At 41.0% G+C, this 21,836-nt stretch overlaps 1 long non-coding RNA gene across 1 annotated transcript; it reads left to right on the plus strand.

Annotated features, from left to right (window-relative positions):
- The first annotated feature begins 19,946 nt into the window (after window positions 1-19,946).
- Window positions 19,947-21,334, plus strand: LOC114050780. The gene is made up of 3 exons (XR_003570075.1): window positions 19,947-19,982; window positions 20,470-20,537; window positions 20,650-21,334. It is a non-coding gene; the product is annotated as an uncharacterized LOC114050780 (long non-coding RNA).
- The last annotated feature ends 502 nt before the right edge of the window (window positions 21,335-21,836 follow it).

Below are 21,836 nucleotides of genomic sequence, written 5' to 3' on the forward strand. Positions count from 1 at the left end.
TATTAAGCTTCTACTATGTGTTGGGCATTGTGCTAAGCCCTGGGGGATGCAAAAAGAGGCAAAAAAAAGTTCCTGTCCTCTTATGATCTAATGGGAGAGACCAAATATATGTATAAAACAAGCTATATACAGGATAAATAGGAAGTAACACAAGGAAGACATTAGAATTAAGAGGGATTGGAGAAGGCTTCCAGTAAAATATAAGATTTTAGTTGGGATTTAAAGGAAGCCAGTAGATCAAACAGTTGGAGCGGAGAAGGAAGAGAATTACAGGCATGGGGAACTGCCAGAAAAAATGCCCAGAGCTGAGAGATGGAGTGTCTAGTTCATGGAATAGGCAGGGGGCCAGTGTCACTGAATTAAAGAGTACTCATTGGAGACTAAGGAATAAAAAGACTGGAAGGGGCTAAGTTATAAAGGGCTTTGAATGCCAAACAGGACGTTTTGTATTTGCTCCTGGTGGCAATAGGGAGCTACTGGAGTTTATTGAGTAAGAATGTAACATGATTGGTAAAATCACTTTAGTGGCTGAATGGAGGATGGATTGGTGTGGGGAAAAGTCTTGAGGCAGGCAGACCCACCACCATATTATTGTAATAATCCGAGTGTTTGGTGATGAGGGCCTGTACTAGAGAGGTGGCAGTGTCAGTGGAGAGAAGAGAGGGTATTCAAGAGTTGCTGCAAAGGTAACATTGACAGGCCTTGGCAAAAGCTTGGATATGGAGAGTGAGAGATCCAGAATGATTTGTAGGTTGCCAGCCTGATGGACTGGGAATTGCCTTGTACAGTAATAGGAAAGGGGTGGGGTTTAGTTTAGGGGGAAAGACGATGACTTCTGTTTTGGACATACTGACTTTAAGATGTCTACTGGACATCCAGTTCCAGATGTCTGAATGGCAGTTGGAGATGTGAGATCGGAGATCAGCAGAGTTTAGGGCAGAATAGGTAGATTTAAAGAACATTAACATGGAGATAGTAATTACATCCATGGGAGTTGATGAGATCACCAAGTATAGAGGGAGAAGAGAAGAAGGCCCAGGACAGAACCCTGAGGGACATCTACAATTAAAGGGCATGATCTGTAAGATTATCCAGCAAAGGAGACAGAAGAGAAGCATTCAGATAGGTAGGATGAGATAGTAGTGTCCTGAAAACCTAGAGAAAAGACAGTATTAAGGAGGAGAGAGTGATCAACAGTGGCAAAGACTGCAGAGAGGTCAAGGAGAAAGAAGATTGAGAAAAGGTCATCCATTGGATTTGGCAACTAAGAGATCATTAGTAATTTTGGAGAGAGTAGTTTTGGTGGAATGATAAAATCAGAAGCCAGATTGTAAGGGGTTAAGTAGAGTATGAAAGGAGAGAAAGTAGGCATTTAGCTACAAAGAGAAGACATATAGGAAGATAGAGGGGATGGAAGGACAAAGTAAGGGTTTTTTCTCAGGATGAGGGGGACATGGACATGTTTATAGGCAGTAGGGAAGGAGCCAGTTGACAGGGAGAGATTGAAAATAAGTGAAAGAGTGGTGATGACAAAGGGGGCAATCTGTTGGAGGAGATGAGATGGAATGGGATCACCTGGACAAGCAGAGGGGTTGACCTTGGTAAGGAGTGAGGCCACTTCATCATATGAAACAGGGGTGAAGGAGGAGATGATAATCGAGTCATCTGAGTGATAGGAGATGAGTAAGAGGGGAGAAGAGAAAGCTCATAGCAAATGCCCTCCATTTTTTCTCACTCACACATCCTATTCATTCTTCTGGGTTTCTGATTCCCACAGGGGACTTAGAGAAAAAAGTGGGCAGAGCCTATATTTTTGGTCTAGTATCAGGAGTCCAGAAACACGAATTGTCACTTCACATGTTATCAATATCTTGCTTGAAACTGGGAAGAGACTAGTAGTCAAAAAACCCAGAAGTGATCAAATTAAATAGGGAACAACTTTTGGAGACACCTTTTGAAAGCCTTGTAAATACTTCCCATCACAGATTTAGACCAAGAATCATAAAAATCACAGGGACCCTCAAGCTTATTTAGTTCAGCCTTCTTAGTCAACTCAATTGTTTGTACTATAGCAGTAGAGAGAAACAATAACCCTCTTAAACAGGGAATAGAGACACCTTAACTCTCTGAAATAATGGAAATTTATAGTTCTTTTGGTCTGGATCTATAATTTAATTATTAAGGAACTCCAGTATGTAATGCTGGCCTTAGGGAATATCTACAATTCATTTGTGACTCGGGTTCTTTTGTATATACACAAACATATACATATATATGTATGTATGTGTGTATATACATATATATATATATATGTACAGTTTATATTATAATCATTTGCAGCTATACTCTTACTCCACCCCTTAACCCCCGGGAGCTTTTGCTTCTAACAAAAAAAAAAAAGGTTAAGCAAAGCCAAGCAACACCATAATCCAGTGTGACTACATGTACAACATTCCACACCCATAGTTTTCCACCTCTCTTACAAAAGAAGGGTGGTGGTTGTTATTGTTCAGTCATGTCCAACTCTTCCTGACCCCATTTGGGGTTTTCTTGGCAAAGATACTGGAGTGGTTTGCCGTTTCCTTCTCCAGCCCATTTTACAGAGGAGGAAATTGAGGCAAACAGGGTTAGGTGACTTGCCCAGAGCCACACTGCTAAGTAAGTGTCTGAGGACAGATTTGAACTCAAGAAAATGAGTTCACTCATCCACTCTATCCACTCAGCTAGAAGGGTTATACTTTTCCTCATCTTTTCTTCAGGCCCATGATCGATCATGATAATTACTCAATGTACTGATTCATAGAACTTATATTCTTGGAGAGTTGCCTAGGACACAGAGAGGTTAAATGAATTGCCCATAATCATGTAGCTTGTATGTGTCAAGGACAGGATCTGAGGCCAGGTTTTCCTCAAGTTGTCAAGTCAAAAATCATTTATTAAGCAATTACAAAGTGCCTGACCTGTGGTAGAGCACTGTGAACTCGATCTGATCAACCACTGTCAGACTCACTGTACCTTGACCCCAACATAGTGGTGTCATTTGGGTTCTTTTTGAGAACAAAGGACAACAACCAACCAAATAAGTAAGTGACTGAGTGAGGAGCTAATGTGTAAACAACAAGATATATAGACATATATAGATATCTATCTATATATGTCTACATATCTATATGAGAGGAAAGAGAGGGAAGGAGAAGAGAGAGACAGAGACAGAGACAGAGATAGAGAGGCACAGAGAGAGAAAATTTAAGGTAATATCAGAGGGAGGGCTCTAACAATTGGGAATGGGGGGAAGGCAGTGAGAGGTCTCTTGTAGAAGGTTGGAATTGGAGATGAGTTTTGAAGGAAGCCAGGAAAGCCAGGAGGCTGAGACAAGGAGGAAGGGCATTCCTGGCGTGGAGGACAGCCAAAAAAGGACAGAGATGAGAAACTGAGAGTAGTGTTTGAGGGACAAGAAGGGCAGTGTTGCTGAATCACAGAATACTCAGAGGGGAATAGAAGTAAAAGAAACTGAAAAGATAAGAAGAGGCAAGATTGTGAAGGATTTTAAAAGCCAAATGGCATTTTACATGTAATTCCAATCCCAAAGCCCATCAGTATGGATACAGATAAATGTCCTCTGTGTCTGTGAAGAAGGGAGGAGATGGAGTGAAGGAGGGTGTCTGTGAGTTGACCAGAGTGAAAGAGGAGATCTCTTCAGTTTTAATTTGGATCTTCTTTGAGTCCTTTTGGGTGTTTCTGGCTTCCATCCTGGAGACAGAATATGGAAGAGGCCAAGCCCACTTCAAGTTGCTGAAGGAAAAGAATCTGGGAAGATGTGAGTGGATCTGACAGTCTCCATCAGGTCCCCATCCCCAGCTTGCTATTCTGTTGTTGTTGTTTGTCCTTTGTTTTCTAAGAGGACCAATGACATCACAGGGTGATGTCTTGACTTGCAGGTGGATTGGATTTAAGTGAGGTCGAGTTGCACAAAGTTGTCAGCCTCGCTCTTTCTTCCTGAGTTATCAAAATCCAGTGGCAGGACAAAAGTCAAGATGACTGGTGATGGCCCTGGATGCAGTGGATGACCTTGGTGTCTTAGATGCTTGACCAAGCTCTAAGTGCTCTACAGCTCCTGCTTCAGCTGCCTTCACGGCCATTGGAACACATCATTCTCATCCCCCCATTCTGTACCAGAAAGTCTTCACATGCTTAGTGTAGATATACCCCTAGCTCACCAATGGATTTCAGACCCATCAGTTACCCTCAATCTGCCTTTCACCCCAGGGTGAGGCTGCTGTGTAAGCTACGGTCTTAGAGCCACAGGTAAGAGTTGGGTATCAGTGGATGAGCAGCCCTGAAAAGGGCCCAGCAAGGCCTCACACCAGAGGGGCTAGTCCTCCTGAACACTCCATACACCTCAGCTTGTTACTCTAGAGACTTGGGGGAAGTTCCCCTTCGGTAAGATCTAGGAATCTCTCTTGGTTGATCTGAGTTACCTTGATCCCAATGGGAAGGCTCCTTCACTTAGTACTGCTTGGTATATATTCTCCTATGTGTAAGTTCTGTAATTTTTGTTTTGTTACCAATTGAGATAAATGAGTTTTCTTTGATAATTGCTATGTGTGTTCATTATAGAACTGGTATTTGGTGGGAGAGGGGTCAAGACTCAGATATAGTGCTTAGGAGTCCTCCTTCTCCCTAATATTGAAATAGTAATCAGACTTGAACCTGAAAACCTCATCCCCTGTATTAATAATATTTAAGAAAGTGTAATAAATTTATAATAATATATTACACATTATATAATTATGTATTATATTATACATAATAACAAAATACATAATAAATATAAATCTGTCTCTATGTATCTAAATATCTAATTTCTAGCCTTGTACCCTCTCTCTCCGAGGAGAGCAGAGTAACCAAGCTTCTGGCCCAAACCCCTGCTTCCCCTCCTGGCAGGAATTAAGGTCTCCCTTGGAGGAGGACAGGGGGGACAAGAGGCTACAGCTATCTGCTTTGGCTCCTGATGCCCCCTTGCTATGTGCAGGATACAGGCCTCCTTGCAACACATGGGGTCTTGACACATATATTTGAAACCTGGAGGTAATGAGGGCCACTGGAGTTTATTGAGTCAGTCCCTGGCTTTAAGAAGGTAACTTTAGCAACTGAGTGGAAGATGGACTAGACTGAGAAGAGACTTGAGGAAAGGAGGCCAACTTAGAAGGCCACTGCAATATTCCAGGTATGAGGTACTGAGGGCCCATACTGGGGAGAGCCTTTGTGAGCGGAGGGAAGAGGACTTATGAAAGAGGTCTTTCAAAGGTAGGAACAATAGAGCTTGACAACAGACTGGACATGTAAGTGAGGAGTAGAAGATGATGCTTAGGTTGCAGGTCCGGATGACTAGGGAGATGTTGGTGTCCTGATAATAATAGGGAAATTAGAAAGAGGAGAGGGTTGGGGAGGGGGAGATAATGAGTTTAAGGCATCTATAAGCCATATAGATGTTTAAACCATCTCTCTACCCACTATGACCCACACTTCCTTTTTTTTTTTCTTTTCTTTTTTTGGCAAGGCAATTGGGGTTAAGTGACTTGCCCAGGATCACACATTTTTCTGATGCTGTGCTTCAGCTGAATTCTTCTTTGGAGACCCTAACAAGTTAAATGTTATAGCTGACTTATACCCATCATGTATCTCTCCACAATTCTCTGTGTGATACTCATTTTTAATTAAAATAATTTTAAAATGTGCCATGACTCCCAGCTATACACACCACTGGTAGACTATTGGTATTAAAAAGACTTTGTTTCTGGGAGAAATTTGGGATCATTAAAGGAATTTTACAAGTTACAGTAGGCAATCCAACCCGCCTTGTCTAGTCCTGTTTAATTCTTGGCCCAACTCATTTTCCAGTTGTGATCAAATGACATAATATTAGTAAAAGTGCTTAACCTAGTGCCTGACACATAGTAGGTACTTAATAAATGTTTATTCTCTTCCCAATTGTAATTACTATATGTCCCATATATGTACATATATTTTATATTTGTATTATATTTTATTATATCTAAATATAAAATATTTAGAGCATTTTGCATATGACCACAGATAGCTTTAATTTCTTCAGCTGAGAATTGCCTGTTCATATCCTTTGACCATTTATCAATTGGCGAATGACTTGTATTCTTATAAATTTGACTTAGTTCTCAATATATTTAAGAAATGAGGCCCTTATCAGAGACACTGTTCGTAAAAATTGTTTCCCAGTTTTCTGCTTCCCTTCTAATCTTGGTTGCATTGGCTTTGTGCAAAAACTTTTCAATTTGATGTAATCAAAATTATCCATTTTACATTTCATAATGTTCTCTATTTCCTGTTTGGTCATGAATTCTTCTGTTCTCCATAAATCTCACAGGTAAACTATTCCTTGCTCTCCCAGTTTGCTTACAGTATCAGCCTTTATATCTAAATCATGAACTCATTTTGACTTTATTTTGGTATATGGTGTGAGATTTTGGTCTATGCCTAGTTTCTGCCATACTCTTTTCCAGTTTTCCCAGCAGCTTTTGTCAAATAGTGAGTTCTTATCCCAGAAACTGAGGTCTTTGGGTTTATCAAATAGTAGATTATTGTAGTCATTGACTACTGGGTCTTGCATACCTAACCTATTCTATTGATCCACCACTCTATTTCTTAGCCAGTACCAAGTAGCTTTGATGATTGCTGCTTTATAATACAATTTAAGATCTGGATTGGCTAGGCCACCTTCTCTTGCATTTCTTTTCATTAGTTCCCTTGATATTCTGGACCTTTTGTTATTCCAAATGAATCCTGTCATTAATTTTTCCTAGATCTATAAAATAATATTTTGATAGTTTGATTGGTTTGGCACTGAATGAGTAAATTAGCTTAGGTAGAATTGTCACTTTTATTATATTAGCTTGGCCTACCCATGAGCAACTGATGTTTTTTCAATTATTTAGATCTGACTTTACTTGTGTGAAAAGTGTTTTGTAATTGTGTTCATGTAGTTCCTGGCTTTGTTTCGGTAATTAGACTCCTAAATATTTTATCATATCTACAGCAACTTTAAATGGAATTTCTCTTTCTATCTCTTGCTGTTGGACTTTGTTGGTAATATATAGAAATGCTGATGACTTATGTGGGTTTATTTTATAGCCTGCAATTTTGCTAAATCCTCAACAGTTTTTGTGAGGATCTAATAAGACAAGTGTAAGTGCTTTGTAAACCTTTCTATTGTTGTTCATGCCTTTCAGTAGCGTCCGACTCTTGGTGACCTCTTTTTTAGGGTTTTCTAGACAAAGATATTGGAGGTGGCTTGCCATTTTCTTCTCCAATTCATTTTACAGATAAGGAAACTGAGGCAGAGTTATATGACTTGCCCAGGGTCACACAGCTAGTAAATATCTGAGGTTAGATTTGAACTCAGGAAGATGCATTTCCTTGACTCTAGTCCTGGCACTCTATCCACTGTGCCACCTAGCTGCCCTTGTAAACCTCTAAGTGATTCATAAACTCTATGTTGCTGTTATTGTTATTATTATAACATTATGGTATAGTAGAAAAAATACTGAATTTGAAGTCAGGACTTGGGTTCAAATCTGCGCTCTTCCACTTACTATCAATGTAATGTAGGGCAAGTCACCCCAACTAGGCCTCAGTTTCCTTATCTGTAAAAGTGTGGGTTTTTTAGATGACCTCTAGGGTCCCTTCCGCCTCTATGATCCTTTGATCCAAGTTGTATCCAGCAGAATCCCTCCCTACCTCAACCTACCCTCTATCCTCTACTCCCTATTCCTGACATAGAGGTGTACCTCTTTACCTAAAGCAAAATTTCTGTTCCTAAATTAGAGTCAATGACTTTTAAGGATGTGCCTCATTTAGACAACTTTTGTATCTAGTAGGGTTTGGGTGGAAATGATTGAGAATATGATGCTCATTTGCATATGAAAAGGCCAGTGTTGGCAATGAACTTGCCCCCAGGACATAGAGGTATTAGATTATCTCAACACTTTTTTCCCCATCTGCTCAATGGAAAAGTTTATAAAAAGAGATTTACTTTTTAAAAATAGGAGAACCTGAAACCCAGAGTTGATTGATGATTATTGGGCAAATTGGCACTGTTTTACTATGGCCTAGACTGTAGATATGAACCTTTGGGAAGTATACTAGATGATTACCATGAGTTACAAGGAAGGAGGGTACAGGCGTCTGTATGTCAGGCACTATACCAAGCAATTAACAAATATCATCTCATTTGATCCTCAATGACCCTGGGAGGTAGGTGCTATTATTATCCTCACTTAATATTTGAGGAAACTGAGGCCAAAAGAGGTTAAATGACTTGCCCAGGGTCACACAGATAGTTCAGGTCTGAAGCAGGATTCCAACACAGGTCTTTCTGACTCTAGGCCCAGTGCTCTATTCACCATGTCACCTGGCTGCCCCTAGAGTGAAGTTTCTCACTGAGAGGACCCTCATCCTTGAACCAAGAAAAACTGTACTCCTACCCGAGAGATGGCAAGCTAAGTCTGTGGGGGTGTATGGGATGTTCAGGGAGGACTAGCACCTCTGATGTGAGGCCTTGCTGAGCCCTTTCCAGGGCTCCTCATCCACCTTTGGTGTCCACTTGACACTCAATTCTCACCTGTGACTCTAAGAAGCTGTAGCATGCACATGGGTCACATGCCATCTTGACAGATGGGCTAAACCAGACTAAAGGTAAGTGAGTAGTCTCAAACCCATCAGTGTAAGTTAGTGGGGTATCTACCCCAAGTATGTGAAGATGTCCCCCAGCAGAATAGGCAGATGAGAACAATTTGTTCCAGTAGCCATGAAGGCAGCTGAAGCAGGTGCTGTGTGATGGGGTGATTGGACCTGGACCCCTAAAAGGAAAAGATCATGTCTTTGAAAGCAACCCAGTCCCTGAATTTTCCCATCCATTTCAGCAGCCCAGATCACTAGTGCCTCCATCCAAGGCAATTGGCATACCCCAGCCTACCTAGATCACTTCATTAGCTTACTTGACATTCCTTTCACTGTCCTTCTTGGCTCACCCCAGACTACTTGCATATACCAACCACTCTTTAATCCCATCCATATCCTTTTGCTGTTCTTTTTGTATATAAACATCAGTCTCACCCCCATTAAGTTGCAAGTTCACTAGGAATACCACTCCCTTCTATCTGTGTTACAGTAAACCCTTGTCTTTTGACTAGAAGAAGGTTTGAGTATGTGAATTCATTCCAATTGGACACTGCCCTGTACCCTGACATTTTGGGTTCCCGGAAATCCCAAACCACACCACTATAGAGCACTTAGATCTTGTTTAGGAATCTAAGACACCAAGGTCATAGACTGCATCCAGGGCCGTCACCAGTCATGTTGACTTTTGTCTGGCCACTGGACTTGGATGACTCAGGAAGAGAAAGTGAGGCTGACAACTTTGTGCCACTCTGCCTCACTTAAATCTAATTCATCTGCAAGTGGTCATTGGTTGTCTTAGAAAATGAAGGACAAACAACAACAGCTGGAGGAGGTAGTAGAGACTTCAGCTCCCTATCAAGGAGCAGGGCCAGGTAGTCCAGTAGATTAACCTGTCTAGCAGAGGCACCATACCCTGTGAGGACCAACCTGTCTGCCCAGGATAGATGCTACACCCAGCATTGAATTTTGTGGGGACTCTATGAGGTTTCCAAAAATAGCTCTCCCTACCATGGTGCATTAAGTTTGTACCCACTCTCCTCACAGACTTAGATGTATATTTGTAAGAAAGTATGCCCCAGAGCTTTTTTGGGGGGATTTTTTTTACAACTTTTGTGCCTCAGTTTCCTTAATTGTAAAATAGGGATAATAATAGCACCTACCTTTCAGGGTTGTTGTGAGGATTAAATGAGATAATCAGTGTGAAATGCTTAATATAGTGCCTGGCATATGATAAGTGCTTAATAATTGGTTGTTTCCTTCCTTCCTACTGTTCTTGCTCCAGGAATGGGGAACCTGCAGCCTCAGGGTCACATGTGGCCCTCTAGGTCCTCAAGTTTGGACCTTTGACTGAATCCAAACTTCATAGAACAAATCCTCTCAATAAAAGGATTTGTTCTGTAAAACTTGGACTCAGTCAAAAGGCCACACCCAAGGACCTAGAAGGCCATATGTGGCCTCCAGGTCACAGGTTCCCCACCCCAGTGCTACACTATTTGGTCAAATGCTTTGCTAAGAGCTAATTTAGTCTGTTGTCTGATTGTTAATAGGTAACACACTGGTGAGGGCCCATGATCTAAAGTTTTAGAAAGATAGTTCTATAAGGTACCTATAGAATCCTAGGTAGCAGCCACTCCTCTGAGACCCAAACTTTGAATTCAGGTTGGAAGAGTAGCACCGGAGAGAGTTCAACACTAGAAAGACTGTGAAATGAGACTATCTGTTCATAGGATTTAGATTTTGAAAGCCCCCTTAGAGGTCATTTAGTACAATTCTCTCATATTATAGATAAAATAAAGGCCCTAAGACTCTGTTACTTGAATTTTCTATCTAACCAAGACTAACCTTTTACACCACTTTTTTTGTTGTTGTTGTCTGCACCTGGGCAAGTCACTTAATCTCTATTGCCTTGCCAAAAAAAAATAAAATGCTTCCAGCACTGTTGTGGAGAAAGTCTAATTTCTGCAGACCAGCCAACTAAGTATGGAAAGGCTCATCACTAGTAGGGTAGCCACTTGGTCATGAATTTTTTGTCCACAAGAACTCAGGGAGCAAATGTTGGGCAAGTGGAATTTTTTAAGAGACCAAAATGTAATAGGAAAGCCTCATTTCACATTATTTTTAAATCTAGTTTAAAGGGAGAAAGATACATCTGAGAAGTCAGTTCCTGATCTTTGGAGTTAGAAAAGAAAAAAGAAAAGGAATCACTATGGGCTGTTGGCTCATTCTGAAGAAAAGTCTCTACCCTGATTCCATTGGTTGCCGTGAGCATCATGCTTTGGACTGCAATATGGGACTTACAGAGTTCAATCTGAGTGGTGATAAGCTTCCAACCTTCAGGGTTTGTTTCCAGAGGATACCAGAAGGCAGCATTGTGACAGTGGAGCTAAAAAACAACCAAGCCACGGGCTACAAATCCACTGAGAGGCCCAAAGAAAGGATAAATTGGAATCTACATATAGACTGTTTTGTTTTTAGAGGTAGGCAGGAATCATGTTTGAGAGGCCAGGTGGAAAGTTGATACTGGCCGAAAACTGAGGCAAAGTCTAGCTGAATGAGTCAAAATTTGGCCTAGAAAGAACAAATAAGGGGCAGCTAGGTGGCGCAGTGGATAGAGTACCGGCCCTGAAGTCAGGAGGATCTGGATTTGAATTCAGGCCCTGACTTCAGGGCCGGTGCTCTATCCACTGCGCCACCTAGCTGCCCCTCAGCCTGGCTTTTTAAGCTGGGAAGTATGACTACAGGATAGCCACTATACTCTGGCTCACTAAATATGTATGAGACAGTTTGGGTGGGCCAAGAAAGATCCAGAAGCTAATGGCAAGGAGCAAGGTCCAGCAAAGACTGCAGAAACAGGCTTGTACACTAGGAAACGTAAGTAATGTTCTTTATACATGACTCCTATGTGTGATCACCCTACTCACCCACCAATGATGTGAGAAAGTGTGGCTTAAGCACCTTGACAGGCAGCAAAGTGGCGCCATAGTGCACTGACAGTCAGGCCTGGAGTCTTGAACACCTGAATTCAAATCCATGCTCAGATACTTAACTAGCTGTGTGACCCTGGGCAAGTCACTCCACCTCTGTTTGCCTCAGTTTCCTCATCTGTAAAATTCAGCTAATAATAGCACCTACTTCCCAGGTTTGTTGTGAGGATCAAATGAGATAATAACTTTAAAGTGCTTAGCACAGTGCCTCAAACATAGTAAGTGCTGTATGTTAACTATCACCATCACCATCATCATCATCATCATCATCATCATCATCATCATCATCATCATCATTATTATTATTATTAAGAGGCAACTAGGTGGGGCAGTAGATAGCATGCTAGACCTGGAGTCAGGAACACCTGAGTTGAAATCTGGCCTCAGACACTTTTTAGCTATGTCACTCTGGGCAAGTCAACCTCTATCTGCCTCAGTTTCCTCATCTATAAAATGGAAATGATAATAGGACCTACTTCCCAGGGTGGTTGTGAGGATAGAATGAGACAATATTTGTAAAGAGCTTTGCAAACTTTAAAGTTCTATGAAATACTAGCTATTATTATTGTAAACACATTGGCAGAGGCTTATGAGTTGTGATTTTGAGTGGCTAACGATTCACAGAACATCTTAAACCTGGGGTAGCTCTTCTAGGGGCCCCATGTGTGAGAGGAGGTTGCCTCATGTAGTCTATAAAACCAAATACAAAATGGCTCTGAGTCCTGTGTGGGAGTCCTTTCTTCTTCTATAATGGTAGTAGGTGGGGGGAGCTGGAGAGGGAGCAAAGGGTGTTCAGAATAACAGTTAAGATTATCTATAAACTTTAATTTATCTGTTTGTATTCCAACAGATAAGGGGGGTTACTGTCCCATGACCTAGGAAGGAATGAACATGCTACTGAAGAAAGTAACTTGTATCAATCTTGACATTCCTACTTGAAATGAAACCAGAAGGAATAAAAAGGTTACACTTAGCTCATAGGTTCTCCTTGGAGAGATAAATAAAAGAGTTGGTGGAATTGGTTTTGTGGTGCACTCAAAGGCAAAGAGAAACATTTTCATGGGACAAATATTTGGTCATCTTGTATTCCACTTTAGTATTTCTGTGATTCTGTGGAACAGAGGAAGATTGACCGATGCTGAGGTCAAGTCCACTGTCCTGGTCTTAATACATCCACTGATCTACTTGGTATCTTTAGGAAGAAATCTTATTCCTTTCTTCTTTCTTCTTCCTTCCTTCTCTTCTTTTTTCTTTTTTTTTGTTCCATTTTCTTCCTCTCACCCCCTTTTTAAAATAATATTTTATTTTTCCCTAATTACACGTAAAACAATTTTAACATTTATTTTATTTATTTTTGTTGTTGTTTTTTAATTTATTTTTAGTTTTCAACATTCACTTCCATAAGTTTTTGAGTTTTAAATTTTCTCCCCCCTCTTTCCTGCCTCCCTCCCCAAGATGGCGTGCAATCTGATATAGGATCTACATATACATTCCTATTAAACATATTTTCATATTAGTCATCTTATAAAGAAGAATTAGAACCCATAAGAGGGATCACAAGAAAGAAGAAACAAAACAAAAGAGAAAAAAAAAGAGAGAGCAAATAGTATGCTTTGATCTGCATTCAGACTCTGTAGTTCTTTCTCTGGATGTGGATAGCATTTTCCATCATGAGACTTTTGGAGTTGTCTTAGATCCTTGCATTGCTGAAAAGAACTAAGTCTATCAACGTTAGTCATCTTACAATGTGACTGTTATTGTGTACAATGTTCTCTTGGTTCTGCTCACTTCACTCAGCATCAGTCCATACAAGTCTTTCCAGGTTTTTATGAAGTCTGCCTGCTCATCATTTCTTATAGCACAATAGTATTCCATTACATTCGTAGACCACAACTTGCTCAGCCATTCCCCAATTAATGAACATCCCTCAATTTCCAATTCTTTGCCACCACAAAAAGAGCTGCTATAAATATTTTTGTATATGTGAGACCTTTTCCCATTTGTATGATCTCTTTGGGATAAAGCCCTAGAACTGCTATTGCTCCGTCAAAGGATATGCACATTTTTATAGCCCTTTGGGCATAGTTCCAAATTGCTCTCCAAAAGAGTTGAATCAGTTCACAACTCCACCAACAATGTATTAATATTTCAATTTTCCCATATTTTCTCCAACATTGATCATTTTTCTGTTTTGTCATGTTGGCCAATCTGATAGGTGTGATGTGGTACCTCAGAGTTGTTTTGATTTGCATTCCTCTAATCAATAGTGATTTAGGGCATTTTTTCATAAGACTATAGATAGCTTTAATTTCTTCATCTGAAAACTGCCTGTTCATATCCTTTGACCATTTATCAATTGGGGAATGACTTGTATTCTTATAAATTTGACTCAGTTCTCTACATATTTTAGAAATGAGTCCTTCATCAGAGACACTGTTTGTAAAAATTCTTTCCCAGTTTTCTGCTTCCCTTCTAATCTTGGTTATTTTGGCTTTGTGCAAAAACTTTTCAATTTAATGTAATCAAAATTATCCACTTTGCATTTCATATCTCGTTTGGTCATTAAAATTCATTTTTTAAAATTTTGAGTTCCAAATTCTCTCCCTCCCTCCCTCTTCTCCCCTCTCCCTGAAAAGGTAAGCAATCTGATATAGGTTACACATGTGCAATCATTTAAAATATTAGTCATTTTGTGGAAGAAATGATGAGCAGAATGACTTCAGAAAAATCTGGAAAGACTTACAGGAATTGATTGATGCAGAGTGAAGCAGGCAGAACCATGAGAACATTGTACACAGTAACAGCAATATTGTAAAAATGATCAACTGTGAAAGATGGCTACTCTAATCAATATAATGATCCAAGACAATCTCAAAGGACTTGTGTATGATCATTATATTGATCAAAGTAGCTAAGTCTTTCATGTAAGTTTTTCCAGGTTTTTCTTTTCAATGAGGCAATTGGGGTTAAGTGACTTGCCCAAGGTCACACAGCTAATAAGTGTTAAGTGTCTCAGGCAGGATTTGAACTCAGGTCCTCCTGACTCCAGGGTTGGTACTCTATCCATTGCACCACCTAGCTGCCCCTTAGATTTTTCTGAAAGCATCCTGCTGGTCATTTCTTACAGCACAATAGTATTCCATTACAATCACATACCACAACTTGTTCAGCCATTCCTCAATTGATGGGTATCTCAATTTCCAAATTTTTGCCACCACAGAAAGACCATCTGGAGATGGTCTTCCATTGGATTCAGGCCCTACAGTCACTTCCAGGTTCTGGGGCTTCTGGCTTCCTTCTTTGAGAAGGAAAACGGAAGAAGCCAAACTTACTTCAGGTTGCTGAAGGAAAATACTCTAGGAAGACCAGAGAGGGGCTGACAGTCTCCATCATGTCCCTATCCCCAACTTGCTACTCTTAGAGGCTTTGAAGAGTTTCCCATTGGGTAAGATCTCGGATTCTCTCTTGGTTGATCTAAGTTACCTTAACCCCAGTGGGAAAGCCCCTCCGCTCAGTACTGTCTGGTATAAAACCGCCTATGTATACTTTCTCTGAATTCTGTTTGGCTATGGATTTCTTTGCTGTTTGCTATGTGTGTTCATTGTGAAACTGGTAGGAAACTGATGGGAAAGGGATCAAACTTTGGATATAGAGCTTGGAATCCTCCTCCCAAAAACTGAACAGCAATCAGAAGTTAGCTTGAACCTGATCACATCCCCTAGACTAACAGTATTTAAAGAATCATATAGATATAATTCTAGAGCAGAGAGGCCTCTAGCCCCAATTTTCTGCTTCCCTTCCTGGCAAGAAGGAAGGGAATTCTCCCTTGGAGAATGGTGGGTGGGGAGAAGAGGCTAGAGATGTCGAGTCAAGCTCCCTTCAAGCTACATAAAGATACTTAAAGCTACAGGTAGGGGACGGTCTTTGCAATGCATGGGCCCTCACTATACATTCATATGCCATAGCTGGTCAGCCAATCCCCAATCAGTGGGCACTCACTTTGTTTCTAGTTTTTTGCTATCACAAAAAGTACCATTCCAAGGACTAGAAGTGCTTATTAAGGGCCTAATTATTCCAGGTGTCATTAAATGAGGATTATATGGTTCTGACCTTGATGAATGTACAGAACAAGCAGAGCATGGTGTACTTGGATTAGATGACCTCAAAGGGACCCTCCAACTCTGTAATTATAGAATACTCTGATGCTTCAAGGATCCTGGATTTTGATGGTGTGGATGACCTCCCATTGACATAAATTGTAAGCCCTTTGCATTTTAGTAGATGGTCTTGGAGAGTTGCTGTGGCTTAAACATTCTTTACCTTGTGGCCAACCAGAATGTTAAGCATTTCTGAATTTAACTAGGTTGGGCCTCAGATGGCATGTACATATAGTCCATCACCCAGCCTGTATTCAACAGTTATGATTATATAATAAAACATTAATTCGAGACATGAATGAACAAAAAGGCATTTTTTTCTACACAAATCAAGGGTAGGGACATTATAGGATGGGGGTAGCAGAATAGGGAAGGATAATATTCTGAAACAAAGTAGGTAAATCCAATCTGTATTTTCTACTATACATCCTTCTCTTCTATTTAGTTGAATATACTACATAGTTAATAATAATAATAGCTACCATTTATATGGCACTTCAAGGTTTTCAAAGTGCTTTATATAACTTAATTGATTCTCACAACAACCCTGGGAGTTGGGCTATTATTATTCCCTTTTTACAGTTGAGGAGACTGAGGCAGACAGAAGTTAAGTGACTTACTTAAGGTCATATAGGTCACAACAACTCTAAGAGGTAGGTATAATTATCATTTCTACTTTACAGAACAGGAAGCTGAGGCAGAAAGGTGTTAAGTGATTTGCCCAGGATCACACAGCTCACAAGTTGTCTAGGGATATGTGGAAAAATAGAGAGCACTTTTAGCTCAGGATTGGCGGGGGGGAAATTAGAGAAAGCTATAAGAGGAAGTAAGGGCACTGGGCTGAGCTTTCAAAGAAAGGCAAGATTCTGAAAGATGGTGATAACCCTGCTTGATTGCACCTGTATTGCTCCCTCTGGGCTACTGACTCAAATAATGTTCAAAAGGTTGGACTCCCTGGGAGATGATTAACCCAGGTTCTAGATGCTCTTTGGCCCTTACTCCTAAAACTCCTAAACTAAAGCTTACAAGTCTCTACTGGTGTGTCTACTTTTCATAGTCAAACAAAAGAAAGAATTACTCAAGTCAATCAACTTTATCTGCAATGTCATAGTAAGAAGACAACATTTTCCCTACAAAACTGGGGCAATTCCCCCACTAAAACACACAGGGGTAGTGTCAAGCAAGGTCAACTGTAGAACTGACAAGTGGAGAAGAACACATATGGCTAAAGCAACTTAAAGCTGCCACTGAAAGGGTCACAAGATCCTAGACAGGGAGGTAGAAGGACTTTAGAGGTCTTTGAGTTAAATCGCTTCATCTTACAGATAAAGAAATTGAGGCATAGAGAGATTAAATGATTTGCCAATGATCACACATCTAGTAGATGTCTGTGCCAGGATCTGAACCCACGTTTTTTCTGACTCCAAGCCCAATGCCCTTTCTTCTCTTTTTTTTTTTTGGTGAGGCAATTGGGGTTAAGTGACTTGCCCAGGGTCACCCTGCTAGTAAGTGTTAAGTGTCTGAGGCCAGATTTGAACTCAGGTCCTCCTGACTCCAAGGCCGGAGCTTTATCCACTGCACTACCTAGATGCCTCCATCCAATGCCTTTTCTACTACACTACATGCCCCCTTCTCTTCTGGGGGGATGCCCACCCACCCCTGCCATGTCTTCTCATGATATCCTTGCATTGCTCCTTGTGGGGCAGAGTATAGCATCTCTGCCGGGTGATTCATTCCACTGGATTCCCTGGGTCTGCTCCTGGGCTGTTGGGCCCTTGTCCTCATTGCTTGGCCATTGTCTCCATTGTCTCCATCTTTAGACTTTGCTGATTGAATATACAGGCTACACAAAACCAGCAGGGACCAGTACCCACACTATTGGACCAGCAGTAGTCTGCCCTCTCTGGAGCAGGGTTCTAGCTCCAGGCAATGGATCACCCACTCTCACCCACTCCTAGAATGCTCCACCTAGATGAATGAGTATGAATCTGCTTTTCAGCTTCTAAACTCTCCATCTCTCCTGTCTGGGCACATCAGTGAGTGGGCAGAGAAAAAGGCACCTGTACAAACTGGTCTCTACAAATTTCCTGACCTTTTCATATGCAAATGGACAACTCAAAGTTTCAAGGCCTTTATAAGTTCAGGATAGGCCACTGGAAAGGGACCATTCCAAAAGTCTAATGCTCCTGGCTAGGTGCCAATGAACAACCTAAGAACTCCAGGGTGATTTCACCCCACATCTTTACACCTGGAGCGGAAAGATGGTGTCTCAAGTTCAGAGACAGGCTAATAGTCTCTTTAGGTAGGAACATAGAATGCTTGAAGGACAGTAATGTAAGGTTTTGTTCATGAGCCACATTTCTTGATTAAATTAACGAGACTAAGAAGAAAACAGTGGGAGTAACCACTAGGAAGGCTATGTCTAATAAGAATAAAGATTTTAAGGTAAGCCCAAATTGAAGCAAGGCTTTGAAATCTAAAAACACAAGGAAGCAAAGATGTAGCTCTGTTTAGACTTGGTTCAGTCTGGGTAGTGGAAAGAGGTGAGGACTTGAAGTGACAGTCTGGGGTTGAATCCCAGCTCTGCTACTTTTACTATCTGGGTAAAGTTTGTAGTCATTTACACTTTAGGGTTTTCAGTTTCCTCCTCTCTAAAAAGGCAGCCTTGGACTAAATGATATCTATAGATCCTTCGAGCTCTAAATCTATGATCTCTTGATCCTTCTAGAAATCCAAGGCTATCATCTTCCTTGGATAATTGAAAAGTCTCAGCCTTACCTTTCCCTACCTTACCCTAACAATCTGAAAGACCCAGGAAACCTTCTAGGAGAGCATACTTGTGAATAATTATTATTGACCTCTTTTATTTAACATTACTCAGATTTCCCCTAATATCCTTCCATTCCTACCCCCAGAGAGAATTTTCTTTTTTCTTTTATTTTTTAGAGGAATAAGAGAAAAAGGATTCCCATAAAACACATTGAAAAAGTCTGATATTACATGTATTGTTGAAGACCCAGGTTCCCTATCTCTGCAGAGTAGTGAAAGAAGTTTCTTCTCCTATCTCTTCTTTGGAAACAAACTTGTTTTTCTAATTCTACAGCATTCAGTTTTGATTCGTTGGTGTTATTCTTTTTTGCTTTACTTTGTTGTAGTCACTATGTATACTGTTTTTGTGACTGTTACTTCACTTTGCGTCAGTTCATATAAAGCTTTCCCTACTTCTCTACATTTATCACACTCATCATTTCTTCCTGCACAGTAATACCCCATTATGTTCATGTACTACAATTTGTTAAACCATTTACCAATTGATGGATATGTACTTGGTTTCCAGATTTCTACTACCATGAAAAGTGCTGTTATAAACTTTTTGGTATATATGGTTGTGAGGGACTGTCTGATGTTGGCAACTACCAGGTGGGCCCTGTGGCAAGATTAGGGTAAGATCTGGGTATTTTTGGAAGTCGAGGCAGGGGCTGTGGTAGGCAGAGTCGTGGTGAACTGGGATGGGCTGGGTACTGAGAAGCCCTGAGGCAGTGGGCAGTGCTATGTGAGATAAGCTGGGTGCAAGGAAGTAGCCGGAGCTTGTGCTCCTGAGGCAAGGGGCGGTGCCACGTGGGAGTGGGACGGCAGAGGGCGAGTTCCCTTTGCTTAGTCCCCTCCCTATATGCAACATCAACCCCAGACGCCTCCATCTTGTGACCTTCCTGACTTCCTGGGTCCCTTTGTGTAGCACTGACCCCAGATGCCTCCTTCGTGACTTCCTAGGTCACGTACTCTGTCTATGCACTAATCCCAGATGCCTCCTTCCTGTATCCGGTCGTAGCCTCCTACGTCACTCCCTTCCCCTTGGTGTGCTAAACTCAGACAGCCCCTTCCGGTATCTGACCCTACAATCATTGGCTAGTGAGCGGGCTGGGGAGGAGGGGCTAGTAGGTACTTAGGAAAGAGCATGGTCAGATCACGCGCTCTCTCTCTTGGCTCCTGCTCTGTTGCTCTGGCCTTGCTGCTTGGGCTTGCTGTGATGGCTTGCTGTGATGGCCTCTGAATAAAGCTCTGGTGTTGGCGCCTCCCGATGGCTCGTCTCTGTGTGTTTATCCGGCTGAGGACCGAAGACTCGAGAGTGAGTATGACTCTGGCAGCCTGCTCCTTATAGGAGGAGAGGGTCGGCGCGGCCGGTACATATGGTGTATATATATATATATATATATATATTTATATATATATATATACATATATATATCTTTTGTGTCATTGATAAAAAGTCCCATGCAGAGGCATAGAAAGATATTTATGAATTTTAATACACATTTCATAGTTTTCTCTGTCCAACTCTCAGTATGGAGACTTTCTCCGTTGATGTTAATTTCTACTCTAATTTACAATAGTCTTAGAGAGTTGTCTGGGGGCACTGAGAGATGAAGTGTCTTGTCCATGACTATACAGCCAGTACTTTCAAAGGGCAAGACTCAACCCAGATCCTCTTGACTTCAAGGTCAGTCTTCTTTCTACTATGTTATGGTGCTTTTTGTCTTCCTTCATAAACCCAAATTCCTTTGTGTTAGATCTAAACCCCTAAATCTCTTTTGTCTTTCCTTTTTCCCTCCCAGATGAACATACTTTATCCAAGAAGGTCATGACTTCAGGTCAAGGAAGGAAATGGAACCCACCTTTCAAAGTCTGTACCTACATTTTATGCTCACCTGGGAGCAGTCCCTATGATCATTCTGTTTTATTTTGTCTTTTTTTTTTTTTTAACCCTCAATTACTTTCTTGTCTCACTTTAATAGATCTGATGACACTTAAGTATGGGATTGCTGTCCTGGGACCTGTTTGTGCTTCCTGTTTCATTTCCCTAATTAGAGCTGTTGGAGGCGAGGGGTGAGTAAAGAGAGAGAGTTTATATCATTTTCTCCTCTTTAAACTCACACCCTAGATTTTTTATAAGGTTCTTCTGTGGGTTCTGAGCACAAAGGTTTGCACCTGCTCAAATTCGATCTGGAAATCAAGACAGAGGAACATCTTTCAGAAGTGACGTTTGAAGCTAAGCTGGGTTCCTTCATTCCCCAACTGTGTAGGGGATGGTATCAAATAACCCAGGCACAAATACCCTGCCTAGTCTAGCTGTCTGCCCCTCATGCTTGGAATTTTCTCAATCTTTGAGTTTGTATCTCTTCTTGGCTCTCCCAGCTTAACAGAAATTCATTCAAACTCTATCTCAGACCTGCCTGTCTCTCCCTAACTCTCAAGGGCTGATTGCCAGGGACTTTCCCCCACTAACCCCACACATTTTTCAAGCCAATAGCATAATTCTTGACATACTCCTCCCCCATAGAAGTATGTTTATAATGACTGTACACATTTACATGCAATGTTTAAAACTTGGAAAAAGAACATAGCACAGACATAACCCATGGTCTCAAATTTCAAGCCTGGGGGGTGGGGTGAAGCCTTACAAATCACCCTAGCTCATGCAATTGGGAAATGTTTAACAAAATAAAGATATAATAATAATAACATTTACATAGTGCTTACTATGTGCCAAGCATTCACAACAATCTTGGGAGGTAGATGCTATTATTATCCCTATTTGACAGATGAGGAAGTTGAGGCAAACAGAGGTTAAGTGACTTGTCTATCTGACCTGTTCCTTCTCTGTCTCCTTTGTTGAATTCTCTTCTAGATCACACCCTCTAACTGTAGGTATTCCTTAGGGTTCTGTCCTGTTTTGTCTCTTCCCCCTCTATTCTAATTCACTAGATCTTATCAACTCCCACAGATTTAACTACCATCTCTATGCTGATGACTCTCAGATCTACCTGTGTTGCCCCAAATTCTCTGCTGACCTCTTATCTCCAATCTTCAATTGCTTTTCAGACATCTTGATTTGGATACATAGTAGACATCTTAAAATCAATCTGTCCAAAATAGACCTCGTTATCTATCTCTCAATCTCTCTTACCCTTCTATCTTTCCT

This window comes from Vombatus ursinus, unplaced genomic scaffold, assembly GCF_900497805.2.
Source record: "Vombatus ursinus unplaced genomic scaffold, bare-nosed wombat genome assembly UNPS02014801.1, whole genome shotgun sequence".
Lineage (NCBI taxonomy): Eukaryota > Metazoa > Chordata > Mammalia > Diprotodontia > Vombatidae > Vombatus > Vombatus ursinus.